General features: G+C 40.7%; 1 pseudogene; it reads right to left on the bottom strand.

Moving 5' to 3' along the window:
- Window positions 1–13,258: 13,258 nt before the first annotated feature.
- LOC100971396 (aspartate aminotransferase, mitochondrial-like) lies at window positions 13,259–14,570 on the bottom strand (annotated as a pseudogene).
- Window positions 14,571–14,829: the final 259 nt, after the last annotated feature.

Raw genomic sequence — 14,829 nt, 5'->3', positions numbered from 1 at the left:
TCTATGATTTGTAAGCCCCAGTTTCAAGACGTCTGCCTGTTCAGGCCGGACCAATGTCCTGCCTGTTCAGGCCAAATTTTGTATGTATTGATTTATTATTTTACTTGCAATTTCTGTCTCTCTGAAATGTGTAAAACCAAACTGTAGCCCAACCACCTCGGGTGCACTTTCTCAGGCCCTCTTGAGATTGTGCGACTATGGGCCGTGGTCATTCATATTGGCTTACAATTAACCTCTGTAAATATACATTGGCAGAATTTGTGTTTCTCATCATCGGGGTTCAGTTAATGAAAACTCATGGAAGAGACCAAAGGTTTTTGTTTTCTTCTCTAGTAGGTCCAGACTTTAGGTAGATAAGGAAATTTAGAGAGCAACTTCATCCTATGCTTTGGGAGAAATGGGGGAAGGTGGGGGCATCAGAGAGACTATGAGGCTCAAAGTCCAGTTCAAAGCAGCATATTTTGGAGTATCTGTTTCCAAGCTCTAACATTACTAAAGATGTAATTTCCAGCAAATTTCTCCTTGAAATTGTGCAAAATATGCAAGTGAACATTGACTGGTGCCTAAATAAAGGAGGCTTTGTACATATCGGTATTTTAAATCTTCCCCAGAACACACACACACGCATCCACCATAACCACCCCACACTTCTCTCTTTGGAGTTCCTTCTTATGTAAAGTGGGAGAAAGATTTTCTTTTCCTAAGCAAAGTTTGAAAAGGACAACCCAGCATATTCTCAGGGAGAGTTTTATGGAAATTGAGGGTCTGGAACTTGTTTTCCCTAAAACTACTTGTGGCCACATACACCTTAATTTTGGTGCACCTGCAGGGTAAGTAGTGCCCCAGTTTAAAGACCCTGGCTATTAATATCCTATGACGCTGATCTAGAGCCCAGTTCCTTTCCTCTACCCTCACCCTCTCTCTCTATGGCTTTGGTTTTATTGAACTAGTGGCACCTTTCTCAGCTGCAGTTCATGGAGCTATTAATATGTCATGGGCTTTCTGGCTTGGTTTGCTGGCTTTGTACTGCACTCAGCCAGTGCCTACAGAGGGTAAGCTGCGCCAGGTTCTTGTGAATGAAAAGAAAGGAATCATCACAAGGCACACCCCATTGCATCTTTTCCCAAGCAGCTTCCTGCGTATTGACTTGTACTAACAATGAAAGGGAAATTTCTTAGGTGTAATTTTCCACACCCCAAGTTCAAACAGCACAAGCTTGCTCAACCTGAAGCCCACAAGGAATGTTTTACAGATAATCAGTATGTTCTAACTTAATTCCTCACATCTCTTAAGAAGGATCACTCACATCTCTTAAGAAGGAGTCAGCCAAGTCAACACGATATAATAAAACCCAATTAGAACTGTGGACCCAGTGCTGCCAGGACTCTCTTTCAGTCTCTTTTGTTTTTATATATTTTTCTGCATATGGGCCTCATCCTCTCTCATTAGTGAGTAGTTTTCTTTATTATTATTATTATTATTGTTATTATTTTACTTTAAGTTCTGGGATACGTGTGCAGAACGTGCAGGTTTGTTACACAGGTACACACCTGCCATGGTGGTTTGCTGCACGCATCAACTTCTCATCTACATTAGATATTTCTCCTAATGCTATCCCTCCCCTGACAGGCCCCGGTGTGTGATGTTCCCCTTCCTGTGTCCATGTGTTCTCATTGTTCAACTCCCACTTATGAGTGAGAACATGCGGTGTTTGGTTTTCTGTTCCTATGTTAGTTTGCTGAGAATGATGGTTTCCAGCTTCATCCATGTCCCTGCAAAGGACATAAACTCATACTTTTGTTTGTGTCTGCATAGTATTCCATGGTGCATATGTGCCACATTTTCTTTATCCAGTCTATCATTGATGGGCATTTGGGTTGGTTCCAAGTTTTCACTATTGTGAACAGTGCTGCAATAAACATACATGTGCATGTGTCTTTATAGTAGAATGATTTATAATCTTTGGGTATATACCCAGTAATGGGATTGCTGGGTCAAATGGTATTTCTGGTTCTAGATCCTTGAGGAATCATCACATTGTCTTCCACAATGGTTGAACTAATTTACACTCCCACCAACAGTGTAAAAGCCTTCCTATTTCTCCACATCCTCTCCAGCATCTGTTGTTTCCTGACTTTTTAATGATTGCCATTCTAACTGGCATGAGATGGTATCTCATCGTGGTTTTCATTTGCATTTCTTTAATGACCAGTGATGATGAGCTTTTTCTCATATATTTGTTGGCCACATAAATGTCTTCTCTTGAGAAGTGTCTGTTCATTTCCTTTGCCCACTTTTTGATGGGGTTTTTTTTTTCTTGTAAATTTGTTTAAGTTCCTTGCAGATTCTGGATATTAGCCCTTTGTCGGATGGATAGATTGCAAAAATTTTCTCCCATTCTGTAGGTTGTCTCTTCACTCCAATGATCGTTTCTTTTGCTGTGCAGAAGCTCTTTAGTTTAATTAGATCCACTTTGTCAATTGCGTTTTGTTGCCATTGCTGTTGGTGTTTTAGTCATGAACTCTTTGCCCATGCCTATGTCCTGAATAGCATTGCCTAGGTTTTCTTCTAGGGTTTTTATGGTTTTAGGTCTTACATTTAAGTCTTTAATCCACCTTCAGTTAATTTTTGTATAAGGTGTAAGGAAGGGGTCCAGTTTTCTGCATGTGGCTAGCCAGTTTTCCCAATACCATTTATTAAATGGGGAATCCTTTCCCCATTGCTTGTTTTTCTCAGGTTTGTCAAAGATCAGATAGCTGTAGATGTGTGGTGTTATTTCTGAGGCCTCTGTTCTGTTCCATTGGTCTATATATCTGTTTTGGTACCAGTACCATGCTGTTTTGGTTACTGTAGCCTTGTAGTATACTTTGAAGTCAGGTAGTGTGATGCCTCCAGCTTTGTTCTTTTTGCTTAGGGTTGTCTTGGTGATATGGGCTCTTGTTTGGTTCCATATGAAATTTAAAGTAGCTTTTTCTAATTCTGTGAAGAAAGTCAATGGTAGCTTCATGGGGATAGCACTGAAACTATAAATTACTTTGGGCAGTATGGCCATTTTCACGATATTGATTCTTCCTATCCATGAGCATGGAATGTTTTTCCATTTGTTTGTTTCCTCTCTTATTGCCTTGAGCAGTGGTTTGTAGCTCTCCTTGAAGAGGCCCTTCACATTCCTTGTAAGTTGTATTCCTAGGTATTTTATTCTCTTTGTAGCAATTGTGAATGGAAGTTCACTCATGATTTGGCTCTCTGTTTGTCTATTTTTGGTGTATAGGAATGCTTGTGACTTTTGTACATTGATTTTGTATCCTGAGATCTTGCTGAAGTTGCTTATCAGCTTAAGGAGATTTTGGGTTGAGATGATGGGGTTTTCTAAATATATAATCACGTCATCTGCAAACAAAGACAATTTGACTTCCCCTCTTCATATTTGAATACCCTTTATTTCTTTCTCTTGCCTGATTGCCCTGGCCAGAACTTCTAATACTATGTGAATGGGAGTGGTAAGAGAGGGCATCCTTGTCTCATGTCAGTTTTCAAAGGGAATGCTTCTAGCTTTTGCCCATTCAGTATGATATTGGCTGTGGGTTTGTCATAAATAGCTCTTATTATTTTGAGATACATTCCATCAATACCTAGTTTATTGAGAGTTTTTATCATGAAGGGGTGTTGAATTTTATCAAACACCTTTTCTGCATCTATTGAGAATCATGTGGTTTTTGTCCTTGGTTCTGTTTATGTGATGGATTATGTTTATTGATTTGCATATATTGAACCAGACTTGCATCCCAGGGATGAAGCTGACTTGATTGTGGTGGATAAGGTTCTCGATGTGCTGCTGGATTCAGTTTGCCAGTATTTTATTCAGGATTTTTGCATCGATGTCATCAGGAATATTGACCTGAAATTTTCTTTTTTTTTTCTTTTTTTTTTTTTTGTATCTCTGTCAGGTTTTGATATCAGGCTGATGCTAGCCTCATAAAATGAGTTATGGAGGAGTCCCTCTTTATCTACTGTTTGCAATAGTTTCAGAAGGAATGGTACCAGGTCCTCTTTGTATCTCTGGTAGAATTCGGCTGTGAATCTGTCTGGTCCTGGGCTTTTTTTGGTTGGTAGGCTATTAATTACTGCCTCAATTTCATACCATCACTGGGGTATGAAAAAAAACTTTTGCAGCTAGCTCGGTGTCTGCCCAAATGGCCGCCTAGTTTTGTGCCTGAAACCCAGGGCCCTAGGAGTGTAGGCACCTGAGGGAATCTCCTGGTCTGCAGGTTGCGAAGACCATGGGAAAAGCGTAGTATCTGGGCTGGAATGCGTTGTTCCTCACAGCACAGTCCCTCATGGCTTCCCTTGGCTAGGGGAGGGAGTTCCCCAACCCCTTGCACTTCCCAGGTGAGGTGACATCCCACCCTGCTTCAGCTTGCCCTCCATGGGCTTCACCCACTGTCTAACCAGTCCCAATGAGATGAGCTGGGTACCTCAGTTGGAAATGCAGAAATCACCCACCTTCTTCATTGATCTCACTGGGAGCTGCAGTCCAGAGCTGTTCCTATTCAACCATCTTTCATGGTGAATTAGCTGAGTAGTTTTCCATATGTTTGGGTAAACATATAGAAAACTCTTGAATTTGACCTCCTACAACTTCTACCATATAAACCAAAATTAAAATTCTAAGCCTTTCAACTGACTGATGGATCCTCCTCTTGGCCAAGGGCATTCCAAAGTAAACCTGATAATCTATTTCTGGGTTCTGGCCATGATGGAAATGATGTGGTGGGGTGGGGGCAGGACAGACACGCCTTACTGTACTCTTCTCCCTTTGGAATTCAGGCACAATGAACCAGCATTAACATTAAAACAGAGATCTCAAGCCTCACAAAACAGACTCTGTAGCAATAAGACACCAAATTCCTACCTGACTCTATATAGCATCATATGACAGACAGCAAGCCATGATAGAAATGGAAGTATTTTACCCCAAAATACATTTCTTTGACATATTTTGAAATGGCCCTATAAAACTGTTTCTTGTGGAGAAAATCTACATTCTGTAGAGAATCCCCTTCCCTTTCTAGGTCTTTACCCTGATCCAGAAGAGCTTAATTAAGAGTCACACCTTGTTAGGTCTGATTAGAGACATTTACTGTCTATTCTCTCTGAAGCCTGCTACCTGGAGGTTTCATCTGCTTAGTAAAACCTCAGTTTGCACAACGTCCTATTTTAACGCAGACATTCCTTTCTATTGATTCCAGATTTTTAGGTAATAACTCTTCCAATCGATTGCCAATCAGAAAATCTTTGAATCCACCAAACCAATTATACATCTTACATGTATTAGTTCATGTCTTATGCCTTCCTAAAATGTATAAAACCAAGCTGTAGCCCAACCATCTTGGGCACATGTTTTCAGGATCTTCTGGAGCTATGTCATGGTCGCCATGTATACCTCAGAATAAAACTTCAAAGACTCTTTCATTGACTCTCCATTGACAACCACAAGAGTTGGACTTCTCTCTCTCATTATCTCTCTCGCTCGCTCGCTGTTCTTCCCCCTCAAGCCCAAAAGTCCTTGAGCATAGAATTCATTGATTAAAGGATTAAAGTGTGGGAGACCAAGGCAATGACCAGAGATTTGGAACAATGCAATATGTTCATAGAAAACCAAAATACTTTGATGGAGTGGAGAAAAATCCAGTCGTTAAGACCATCAGTGATCTTATATAACATATTTGGGTTTTACTTTGAAGGCAATGAAGGAGTCATTGAAGGATTTTAAGCAGAGTGGTGGCAAGATCAAAATTCATTTTAATGCATGCACTGTAGCCTGGAGAGAGGACTTGGAGGGGATTGAGTTCATATGGCCATGCATCAGTGCCAGTGACCTGCAATATTTCATTTGCCCCCTGCTATCTGTGAGACAATGCATGTGAGGGGTATAGGTAACAGGGAGCAGCCTTCGTTTCTTTCCCTTGAGTGAGGAAAAAAAATTACTTTTAATCGCACATTTGTAAACTGCTGCCAGAGTGTCTCTATTTGAGCTACCTCTATTGGAAACTGTCTTGTACTTCTTTCCTAATTTGACCTCTTAAGGAGTCAAGTCTTGTTGTCTGGCCTTGTCTAATGGCTACAGGACAGTTTTCTTGTTGCTTTCTTCTCAGACATATTAGTTATTGTTTCTGATTAATAGTTCATGCCTGGCAACCCTCAGGAAAAGTCTCCAAATCATCCATGTCACTGATAGGGTTAAAAGCTGCTATACATAAACCCTCTTTTGTTCCCTGTCATTGAGAACTGACATTTCATTATCTATGTGTTACTTTCCCCCTTAATGAGCAATAAGCTTTGTTTGACATGAGCGGCAGATGAATTTGCCTAAGAAAGTTTGCTTTAACAGAAGACTGTCCAAAGACATTCTTGCTGGACCTGAGAGTTAGCTACATGCTAGCAAGCATGAATCATCCTTAGACGTCTATGAAAACCATAAAGACAGTGTGTAAACGTCACAGTCCATAGGCTACAGGCTTTTGTTCTTTAATAAACTGCCATTGCTAAAGGGGGAAAAAACTAAGCGTACCATACACTTTACCTCAGAACCATTTTTATTATTTATGTAACTCAGTGGAGTCCAGCTGAAAGGTTGAAAACAACCTAATATTTTGGGTAAATTATCTCCCTTAAAACAAAGCCCCTTTGTTAGTGAGTCAATGAAAAAAACAAAGTAATGCTGAATCGAATCTTCAGAGGACAAAAACCAAGAGAAAGTAGGAACTCAGGACAGGCAACATTTGAGTGGATAATGGCACATTTTCTAGAATTGATAAAAGACATCAATTCTCAGATTCAGGAAGCCCCAAACAAACAAGGTAAATAAAAGGAAACCTGCATCTAAACACATTGTGCTGAATATGGCCATAAGCACTTAACATCTGTTTCCAAACTTCTTCTGTGTTTTGGGTTTTGTTTTGTTGTTAATGTAGAATGCTACAGGCTCCATGTGCCAGATGTTCTCAGCCCAGGTCCTGGATGTGGCTTTGGTTCTGCCTGTGCTCTCTTGTGAGACTTGGAAGCTAGAAGTGAGGTAAGGCCATCTTCCTGCTGCAGGTTTTCCAGCCAGTAAGGTCCGGAGACATGAATGTTTCAAGGAAGTGGCACAGCCGGACTCTGATCCAGGACTTGACAGCCACTGGCATGCAGGACTACAGGCATGTGAGGCAGGTTTTGGCGGCTAGACAGCATTCTCCTGTTTAGTCACCCACCCTGTGGAGCGTCCTGACTTCTAAAGCATAACTACAGTGGTGGTCCTGCATGTAGTAGTGATGACAGCCCTTGACACTCCTCCTGTGTTAAATCTCACCTGCTCTCAGTGTTGTCTCTTTCTCGTCACTCATAACCTGAGGATGATCATGTAGATCTCCCATGACCCAGACCTTCAAACCAACTAGAGAAGGAATGGAAAAGATACATACAGAAAGTCATCTCTCCTTAATGCATTTGGCTCACGCTGAGGGGCAGCTGCCCACTCCTTCTCTGTCTCTGTCTCTGTCTCTGTCTCTGTCTCAGGTGGAGTTCCCTATTCTGGGTGCCTGGCTTAAAAACGTTCATGTTCAGCAAGAAATTCAGCAAGAAAGCCCTGCAGTGCTGAGCCCAGGGTAATAAGACTTCCACCACCGAACCCTCTGATAAATTTCCTCTGTCTTTATTCAGGGAACCCTTGTAAATAATCAGTCTCTTCTACATTGTTTTTCTTCCTTTTCATTTTAGTGTCTTCTTTGATGAGATTCACAGTCTTGCAAGTGTAATTATAGTTCTTGGAATTGCTAATTCCACCTTAACATTTTTTTCCTTAACAATTTATCTTTTTTGGTTTTTGTTTTATTTAATTTCTGATAATATTCTTAGGACTTTGAATAGATGTGCTTTCTCTTACTAAATAAGTGAAATGCTTTATCTTATTATTATTTTTAATATTAATAGTAAAAGCAATGAAGACTGAATTGACTTCTGAGCATCTCTGTGACCTCACCCCAAAAGTTTTCTTTATTATGAGTTCTCATTTTTGTTATTTTCTCCAAATATGTTATTTGCTGATTGGCTTACATGTTATTTCAGTGGTTATACTGGAGAGTTTTAAACATTTTCCATATGATTTAGTTGTGATTTATTTAAATTGTTGCATCAATAATAGTTAGAACAATAAATCATTACTTACAATAATCTTTCATTTAATTGCACTGTGACCAAGCAACATAATCTGAAGAATTTCTTATGTTGTTAGTTTATTCAGATTTTATGTCTCGTTTTTATGTACGTTTTATAACTATCAGAAAGAAAATAAATCCTATGTTTTGGGGGTATATACATCTATAAACTGCTACAATTTCTACTTTTTAAAAAGTACTGTGTATTGAGCACATACTCATGACAACTGTTGTGCTTGGTGCCTTACATATGTGTTCCCAAATATTCGATAGTAACCCTATCAACCTCAACATATTTGATAGTAAATATTAACACTGTTTTACAGATGATGAAACCAAGGCTCAGATTTTTCTTTAATGTTTTAAATGTTGTAGACTGCTTGTGATATCTAAAATATCTCACCCTAACTATATTTCTGTTTTTTCTTAATTTTTGATAATTTTTCCTATGTATTTTGTTTATATATTTATCTGTGCCTAGAGATTCCATATGTTTGTCTTTAATGTTAATTATGCCTTTTACCAACATAAAATTACTTTCTTTATTCTATTTGTTGAGCATCACTTTAAAACTTTGGCACTGAAATGATGACTCTAAGTGGAGGGGATTAAAAGGAGAGGAAGGAATTTGCAGGTATAATCCTCAGTAATTTCTATTTATTCCATTTATTTTAAGTCATTCCATTTTTTGTAAGGTCTCTTGCAGATGCTCTAGACTTGGGGCCAGTAGATTATGAGCTTTACTGTTGATTTATTCAGGATTTTAAAAAAGTAATCCTGGTCTCTACCTATCTTGCAGGCATGTTGTAAGGAGATAATGAAATAACAAGTATTCCTTTTGATTATTTTAAAGACCTATGTAAATTGAGCACAGAATTATTTCTTCACAAGGTTTCCCTCTGGCCTCTCCCTCGATGAAGCCTCTGACCTTACTAGGGTTAATATAACTGTTAAGTCTCCTGATTCCTGACCTCAGAATCCTGAGACACTGATCCAAGGAAAATAATTCTATCCATTAAGGAATTTCTAGTACTTTTGTGTTCCCTGAGAGAATGCTAAAGAAGCAAAAGTCTTGTCAATATTCACTGATGTTCTCAGTCAAAAACTTACATAGATACTTGAAGCCAAACAAAATATGTAGATGTCTGAAGCCGTGAGTCTCCCAGATATCACTTAAGGTATATCCTCAAGACAAGATGTCACAATCTAAAACTGCTGTGCAGCAAACTGAAAGGAAACTCCCTCCTCAATGAGCCAAATTCCTAGCATAGTCTCTCTCAATTTCAAAATTTCCCATATTTTTCTGTCAATCTCATTCATCCAGGTATTTCCCATTGGGTTAATATGGTTTATTTTCCCTTAAAAATATTATTACTCATTCTTAAGAATCTTCTCTTCTGGCTAAATCATTCTAGCAGGTGATTTATGCGACTGTTTTTCCCTGACACACGCCATTCTGCAACTATTTTGTTTGCAATTACAAATCTGCTATGCAGGGAGCAAACACTATGTTTTATTCATTTCTGTATCCCCAATGACTAGCTTACTACCCTTGCATATGGGTTTGCTGAATTCAGTTTATTGGATTTTCAAAGCACTTTATTTTTAACAAAACATACACCTGTCTTTTATTTCTATATCAGGATGTTAGAAAGGGATGCCTGCCATCTCATCTCACACATAGGAGGGTTTTTTACTTCTGTGGACTGCTGAGAGAGCTTAATATATGACCACTATAGTTGAAAGACATAGGGCTTTGGTTTGAGGTCTGATGAGAATCTTGATACAAAATGTGGGCTAATGGTTCCAGTGGCTGAAACAGGCCATGTGCTGTTATATTGAGATGGAACAATACTACTACAGTTTGTCAGGGTGAGGGATGGTGATGGGAACCATGTGTAAAAAAGAGCCTTGGGGGCTTATCCTATATGGCCACCTAAAGAGGCAGAAGAACCCCAGCAGCAAAAACCTGGAGATGAATATTACATTACCAGGAGCTACAGGAGGCATAAGTGACCATCTACATTAGAGAAGTGTCTGCTAAGGACAAGGAAACTGAAGCCTGAGAGGCCTGATCATAGCTTCCAAAGACCCAGAAAAGAGCTTCTTGGAAGATTCTGCTTTAAACATCTGCCATGTTTAAATTGACTTTGTTCACTCAATTCAACTGATGCTTTTTCTATCCCTTTTATACTTCCTAGTCAGCAAGTCCCGGGGTAAGAAAGAAGATCAGAATAAGAAGCAACCAATCACATCCCTCCTTCCCACTAGAGGCTTCCAGGCTGAAACAGGCTGATACAGGGAGAGGAGGAGAAGATGCACGACTAAGTCACATTTTGAGATCTGTTTAATAATAATTCTAATTTCTTGTTCTCACTTATTTGTGAGATATAAAAATCAAACAATTGAACTCATGGAGATAGAGAGTAGAAGGATGGTTACCAGAGGCTGGGAAGGGTAGTGGGGGTTTGAGGGAAAGTTGGAGATGGCTAATGGATACAAAAAAATAGAAAGAATAAATAAGACCCAGTATTTGATAGCACAACAAGGTGACTATAGTCAGTAATAATTTAATTGTACATTTTAACATAACTAAAAGAGTCTAATTGGATTGCTTGTAACACAAAGGATAAATGCTTGAGGGCATGGATACCCCATTTTACATGATGTGATTATTACTCATCGCATGCCTGAATCAGAACATCTCATGCACCCCATAAATATATACATCTACTATATACCCACAAAATTGAAATAAATAATTTTTAAAAATAATAATAATTCTAGTTACTGACTTCACACTGTGCTTATTATTTTAAATGTCCTAAATAGAAAAGCCTTGGAATTCACTGGAGTTTCCATCTGGGAGTAGGGAAAGATGATCTCCTCTGAATCAACAATAACAAGGTGGAGGGAGATAATTAACTTGTGCTCTCCTTTATATCATGAGTTATACATGATTGATCCCTCTACTACAGGATACACCCAATGACCAGTGAGGGATGAGGGGCAGGTGTAAAGCCAAGAGCTACAAAGGTTATCTAGAGCCCACAGAATGACAGGTAGGTACCTGTTGCAAAAAATAGAACCTACTCTGGCTAGTTTAAGCAGAAAAAAAATATATTATGGGATATTCAGTAGCTCAGTGGGCTGGAGAAATAAGCTTATGACTGAGTTTCCAAAAACTATTCCCAGAAGAAACTCACCCTATAACAGTGCTTCCACCATGGACCCATAAACCAATCCACTGGCATCTTTACCCAGTCTGTTTTCTCACATGACTCACTCCAAAACTGCAGGTCCAGTTGGTGGACTCTAGATCACATGCCAGCGCCATTCTAACAAAGAAAGGGAACAATCATAATAGGGGAACAATCAAAATATAGAGTACATTTACAAGATGTTGGACAGCCAAAAATGACAGAAGTCCTCACCTCAACGTGTATAGTATCTAGTGTGCCCTGCACACTCGCTTTTCTTTCTTGTTTTTTATTTTTAACTTTTATTTTAGGTTTGGGGGCACATGCGAAGGTTTGTTACACAGGTAAACTCATGTCACAGGGGTTTGTTTAGATAATTTCATCACCCAGCTATTAAGCCCAGTACTCAATAGTTATCTTTTCTGCTCCTCTCCCTCCTCCCACTCTCCACCCTCAAGTAAACCCCAGTGTCTGTTCTTTCTTTCTTTGTGTTCATAATTCCTTTTTTTTTTTTTTTGAGTGGAGGGGCATCTACAGTAATTTTATTGTAACAGAGAAACCAGGCTGCAATAAGCCTACATGATTAGAGCAAATGATGATTCCTTCCAGCGGGTGAAGCCTGAATCCTGCTGGCAGCACATAAAGCCTAGAATATCCTCTTTCTTGGCACCACCCTGCGCCACTGGACTCAGAGTGTGAGATGAGTGACTGCACAACCACATTCAACAAAGGGAGGAGGTCCAACTGGGCAGAGCCAACATCCCAACTGGAGAAGATTACACAATCATTCAAGAGGATGCTGAGATAAAGTACAGTTATCTACTCTCCATGATTCTTTGCTGAGAAAGGTGAGGGCTTGACATCAGCAGAAAATTATGTTCTTGGGCCGGGCACAGTGGCTCACGCCTGTAATCCCAGTGCTTTGGGAGGCCGAGGCGGGTGGATCACGAGGTCAGGAGATCAAGACCACCCTGGCTAACATGGTGAAACCCCGTCTCTACTAAAAATACAAAAAATTAGCTGGGCATGGTGGCGGGTGCCTGTAGTCCCAGCTACTCGGGAGGCTGAGGCAGGAGAATGGTGTGAACCTGGGAGGCGGAGCTTGCAGTGAGCCAGAACTTGCAGTGAGCCGAGATCGCGCCACTGCACTCCAACCTGGGCAACAGAGCGAGATTCCATCTTAAAAAGAAAAGAAAAGAAAATTATATTCTTTATTCTTAAATAAATCCCGATAGGATGGGGTTGATTGTCAGTCAAGCAGTAGAATGGGATGAAAATCTACATTAGTTAAAAATCTTTGTGCGGTAAGGAAAAGAACAGCAATGACAAGGGAGAAAAGAGAGCCTCCTCTTTTTCTTAAATAAGACAGGAAACCACATTATTTTCCTTGCTGTAGTGGCAGCAGATTCACTGGTTTTTATAAAACATAATTTCTGCAACGCGGTCTGTTGATAAGGTTGCTCCATGATGGGAGGACAGTCACGAGGCCAACTGTTCATGACAGAACTAGGTCTTCTCTCAGTGCCTCTAATGTGTGCTATTTCTCATGAGGAACCTGACACTTCAGTTAAAGCTTCTGAAATATTGCAATGGCATAATTGGCAGGTTTTTTGGTGTGATGACTTTTTGCCCATGTAAACTCTTCGAGAAAAGTTGGAGATAAAAGGACAGGGGAGAGTTTGGTTTAGAGCCACAATGTTCCAGATGCCAGCCACGAATGCCTCTGCCCTGTGTCACTACATGTTCTTTTCTGAGAAACATTCAATCACTGAGTGTTACACACTATGGTTGAAAGAAATGATCCACTCACCACCATCCACCCTCTCTCATCCTCTGTGTGAATATCCCAGTAGCAGAGGCTGAAGACAGAAAGTTTGTCCCTGTTTCTTCACACCAGGGACATTACTTGGTGACCTGGTGAATGGCATGGGCAAGGTAGCCCATGTTGCTGGAGGTGACCCCTGCCACAGAGATGCGGCCGTCCTTTGTCATGTAGATGGAGAACTCCTTGGTCAGCCACCCCACCTGTTCAGGCTTTAGCTCTGTGAAACAAGACATGCCAATTTGGTCAGTGATGTGTTGCCAGTTGTGAGTGGAACCCTTCTTCTTGAGGTTGAAGACCAGCTGAGTCCGCATGCTAATGATGCAGTCGGCCATGCCTTTCACTTCTTACAACCATTGTTTTCACAAACCTGGGGTGTTTGGAATGGTAGAAGCAATCTGGGCCCCATTGAGGGGAGAGTTGGAATACATGGGACTAATCAAGATCTTCAACTGTGACTCTACCCTTTTGGCTTCATCTGCATCTTTGCAGACCACAGTGAAGGCTCCTACATGCTCACCATATAAGCCCATGTTCTTGGCATATGATTGGCAGAGACAAACATTAATGCCCTGTTCGATGAAGTGGTGCAGAGCCCAGGCATCCTTATCACCATCACCACTGGCAAAGCCTTGGTAGGCCATGTCAAAGAGCGCAAAGAGAGTCCTTTTCTTCACAACTGTTGCTATTTCCTTCCACTGTTCTGGGCGTGGGTCCACTCCCATGGGATTGTGGGTGCAGGCATGCAGGAGAAGAACACTTTGCTCTAGTATGTTTTAAAAGTCATCCACAGCGCCTGTGAAGTCAAAACTGCAAGTCTTGGGGTCATAATACCGATAACATTGTAGCTGCATGCCAGCGTCCCTGAAGATGGGTGTGTGATTTACCCAGCTTGGTTTCGGTAGAAAGACATCTCAGCTGAACTTAAAATATCTTTAGAGAAAACTGGCTCTGATCCTTAAGGCCCCAGTTCCAGAAATGGTCTGCACAGTGACAAACCGGCCACTTTTCAAGACTTTGCTGTTTTCACCCAGGGTTGGTTCTACAGATGCCTTGCAAAATTCAGCCAGTCCCCCTACTGGCAGGGATTCCTTGTCCAAATTTTTTGCAGCAATCTGGGCCTCTGCCTTGAGCATGCTAGGCAGCATGTACGGCTTCCCGTTATCATCCCAACTCCCAGATTCATCTTTTTGCTATTGATGTCCCTCTTAAAGGCTTCAGTGACTCTCAGGATGGGATCTGGAGGTCCCATTTCCACATGGGTCCACCAGGAGCTGGCTCTGGCAGAGGCTGCAGCAGCAAGGCCTGGGTGGAAGGCTGTGGTAATCCCGAAGAGGAGTGCAGCAGGGCCATGGTGGATGGTAGGAGGGCAGTGTGTTAATAATTTCTTATTGTTTCGCTCCCACTTATAAGTGAGAACATATGGTATTTGGTTTTCTGTTCCTATATTAGTTTGCTAAGAATAATAGCCTCCAGTTTCCATCCATGTCCTGGCACAAGACATAACCTCATTCTTTATAGTGGCTGCATAGTATTTCATGGTGTATTTGTACCACATTTTCTTTATCTGTCATTGGTGGGCATTTAGGTTAATTCCATGTCTTTGCTATTG

This window comes from Pan paniscus, chromosome 1 (assembly GCF_029289425.2).
Source record: "Pan paniscus chromosome 1, NHGRI_mPanPan1-v2.0_pri, whole genome shotgun sequence".
In the NCBI taxonomy this organism is placed as follows: Eukaryota; Metazoa; Chordata; class Mammalia; order Primates; family Hominidae; genus Pan; species Pan paniscus.
Note: the sequence above shows the minus strand (reverse complement) of the source record. Positions and strands in the feature narration are given on the sequence as shown.